Source organism: Peromyscus leucopus, chromosome 7, assembly GCF_004664715.2.
Source record: "Peromyscus leucopus breed LL Stock chromosome 7, UCI_PerLeu_2.1, whole genome shotgun sequence".
Classification (NCBI taxonomy): Eukaryota; Metazoa; Chordata; class Mammalia; order Rodentia; family Cricetidae; genus Peromyscus; species Peromyscus leucopus.
The window spans coordinates 95,116,630-95,120,471 of record NC_051069.1 but is presented as its reverse complement, the minus strand read 5'-3'; positions in this window follow the sequence as shown (position 1 = coordinate 95,120,471).

The following is a 3,842-nucleotide window of genomic DNA, read 5'->3' as shown; positions in this document are numbered from 1 at the left end:
GCTGTCCATAAGCTTCCTGTTACCTACTGTCTTTCAGTTTGACCCTTTGGCAGCTTGAGAGCTGTGCTGAGACCCAATGGGGTTGCCGGGGGCAGGCGTGGGAGACCAGGTTGGCAAGGCCTGGGCTCCTTGCCAGGCTCGCTGTTGATCTGCAGGAGGGCTGACGAGGCTCATGCTCTTGGGGAGGTTGGTGGTCCGCACCTGGCATCCCTGCCTGAGGCTTCCACTCCCACCAGAGGGGTCTGAGGACCTGCATTTCCTTCAGATCAGAGGCACTGGTTTTCAACAGGAGACTAGACACCTCTCCAAAGGGCTGTGAGCATTCTTGTGGGATCTCATGACTGGCCTTATTCTCGGTGCATCCCAACCACTTGGGGGAGATGGTCACAACCCACATTCCAGGGGCAGCCTCAGAACAGAGGTCAGTCTCCCAGCTCCTGCCGGAGTCCACAGCAGCCTGGTTTCTGGGACAGAAAGTTCCTTCTGTTTCCAGGGAGCAGGCATAGGTGTGGGCGCATGCGAGCTGCTGCCTGGGGAGGCAAGAGTGCTAGTTACATGCTTTTCAGCTCCAGGTTTCAGAGGCTTCCGAGGGACAAATTCTGCAGCAGCTGTCATGGGAAAGATTCTGAGCCCTGCGCAGGGCTGGGGAGAGATGAACATGTCCTGCCCTGAGCACGAGGGTTGGGTCCTTGGCTGGGGTCAGTCTAAGGAACTCAGCATGGAGGTGAGCTGGGTTAGTGCAGCAGTTTCTTGAAGAGCAGGGTTGTTTTAGAGGGATCTGTCAAGCAAGGCCCTGGGCCAAGCCAAGCCTGGTGGGAGGCAGGGGAGCGGAGCATTTAGAAGCAAGGACACCATTCTTCCAGGGCTAGGGCTGAGATCGAGGGAACACACAGGCCTGGTTAAACATGAGCCCAGGAGCTCAGGGACATCTAAATCACCAAGTGCAGATGTCCATCTGGAAGGTGGAGATGGGTAGGGTGTTGGCGTGTGTGGATTCATGACACCAACCTGTGGGCCCACAGGGGACCCACCAAACAGACTAAAGGACCCCCTTCCAAGAACAGATGCTGTGCCCGAAAGAGAGAAGTGGAGGCTGAGAACAGGAAGCGCAGGAAAGCGGGTTTCCTTCCTTCCTTCCTCCCAGTGAACAGACTTCTCCATGCAGTAGGAGTGGGAGGGTGGGGTGGGGGAGGGGTGGGGGGGTTCTTCCACAACTGACTGCGGGCCACTGGCTGGTGGCCTCATCTCAGTGAAAACACCTACCCTTGCTCTATAAATAGGCTCTCTGGAGAGCGCTTCCACATGCAGGAGGCGCTGCCCACCCCCCCCATGCTTCCTAGCAGCTAGGCAGCATCATGCACTCTGGGCCGGCTCACGGTCCACCCCAGCACAGTCATGAGTGCCCCACAGCCTGGGCCAAAAGGCAGAGTGGAGCTTCTAGAGGGGCACTTCCTTAGTGTGCTGGAAGTAAGCCCACAGCGCTCATGGTGCCGGGGCTGGGGTGGCCTAGTCTCCCAGGTCAAGGAACCAGGCCCCATGGTCAAGCAGCAGTGTTCACAGGAAATGGAATTATGCCCTGGGGCAATGATACTGCCTGTCACTGGCTCCCTCAGCAAACTTCTCCTCAGCAACCCAAGGTGGGTGAGGCAGGGGGAGGGGGCTGTTGGTGAGAAGCTGCCCCTGTGGCCTCTGGCCCCCCTTGGATGGTCACACACCAGTTTAGGCTGGGGCCATCCAGGACCTATCTTGAGCCAATCGTTAGGAAGATGAGGTTGATGACGGAGCTGGGATGGCAGGGTGAGGGTGACTCAACCTGTACTCGCTTGCTCAGCGGGCTGGGTTTCCGGGGTTCTCGTAATCACAAACATCCACTCCCAAACCTAGGCTAGCCCTAGTGGTGGCCGAAGTGGCTTTTTGCCTCCTCACCGCTGGAGATGCCTATGGCAGGGGCTGCTGAACAAGGAGTGAAGGCCACCTGGAGTTCTGAGCCAGAGACCCTGGGCCCGCGAGTCCCCTCTCTCCATAGATATGTAGAGCCAAGTGCTGGGAAAGAGGCCTGGCTGTGGGGTGGTAGACAGTCATATGCTATCCACACTCACACCGAGTATTTTACAGAGTCCAGAAAATAGGAGGGGGCTTTTCTCGCTTTCTTTTTTTGAGACAGGGTTTCTCTGTGCAGTCCCAGCTGTCCCAGAACTTGTTCTGTAGATCAGACTGGCCTTGAACTCATGGAGACTCACCAGCCTCTGTCTCCCGGATGCTGGGATTAAAGGCATGGGTGTGCCATCAACTGCCCAGCTGAGGGGACTTTTCAAGACCAAAGAGCCAGAACCTGGGCAATGATGAGGAAGATCATCTCACCTCTGCTGCTCTGCCCACTACCAGGAAGAAATCATGAGCCGTGGCAAAGTCGTAAGACAGAGACCCCAGGACAGAAGGCAGGAAAATGGGAGAGTGCTCCAAGGCAGAGACTGTGGAAATAGCCACAGGCCTTTGGGGGCTCTTGGACCACACCTGTTAGATGCCCTTGAGTGTGTGTGGGGGGTGGTACTTAAAGATGAGGGGCAGGTGGCTTGCCATGTGTGCTTAGTTGTGGTTAACTTGACAAGTTAGAGTGATTTGGGAAGAAGGGTGGACCCTCAACTGAGAAAATACTTCTATCGTATTGGCCTGTAGGCAAATCTGTGGGACACTTTCTTGATTGATTGGTGTGGGAGGGTCCAGCCCCTTGTGGTGCCCCCCTCAGCTAGTGGTCCTGGGCTGAGTGAGCCATGGACAGCAAGCTGGGTTTGTTTCTCCATGGCTTCTGCTTGAGTTCCTGCCCTGACTTCCCTTAGGCATGGCCTGAGAACTGGATAGGTAAGATAAGTTAACCTTTCCCTCCCCAGGATGCTTGGGGTCAGAATGTCTCATCATAGCAGTAGAGGCAAACCATGGTTGGGAGCAGGCTTGGCCACTTCTTCCTGGGGCTGCCTGGCACCATTGCTTCTCTGAGAAGTGCAGGCCCATGCCCTGGAACCCCCGCAAGCTGGCCAGGGCAACTTAACCAGGTATTTCTTAGGGGAGGGATGAGGACAGGAGGGGAGGGAAGGAGTTAGAGCCTCTCTGGGAGCCAGTTACTTAGATCCAATCGGGAGCCATCGCGGAACTTTCAGAGGGCTGCTTTTGTGCTCGGAGCAAGAGGGAGGGGGTGGGCGCAGAGGCGCTATCAGGCAGGGCCGATCTATCATTTGGGGCTATAAATATTGTAAGAAAGGTCCATCTACATGACCTCCAACCTTGCAAGGCCCCCAAGTCCATTCAGGCCCTCCCCCGGCCCCCGTGTTGGACTCCCTAGCATTCCAGACAGTTGTCCAGCTCAGGGAGCTGGAAAGTCTTCACAGGGGTAGCAGATGCCAGTGTAGTTAGTCAACGCCCGGAGTGGTAAGAGGACTGTAGACCTCCTCCCCAACCAGGTGCAACTTGGGTCCCCAGCTTCTTGGAGCAGGGAAGTTCTGAGTTGGTTCTTGTGGGAGCACAAAGGACCCTTTGGGAAGAACCTGGCCCTAAATGAGCTTTGGCCCTTCCTAAGTCTGCCCTGGGCATGGAAGTAAAGATCACCACTCATTCCAATGGAGGCTGAAAAAGCCCAGTGATAGGTAGAATGTGAGCCTACTGAGAACTGTACTTTCCCTAATCCCGAGGTCACTGCGGCTCTACTAAGGAAGGTGTGTGTGAGCTGTGGAAACACCCCAGGAAGGCCGCTCTCACTTGGCAACAGCAACTCCAGGAAGGAAAGGTTCATTTGGTTCACAGTCCATCATGGTGGGGTAGTCAAGCAGCATGAGCTTGAAGCAGCTGGT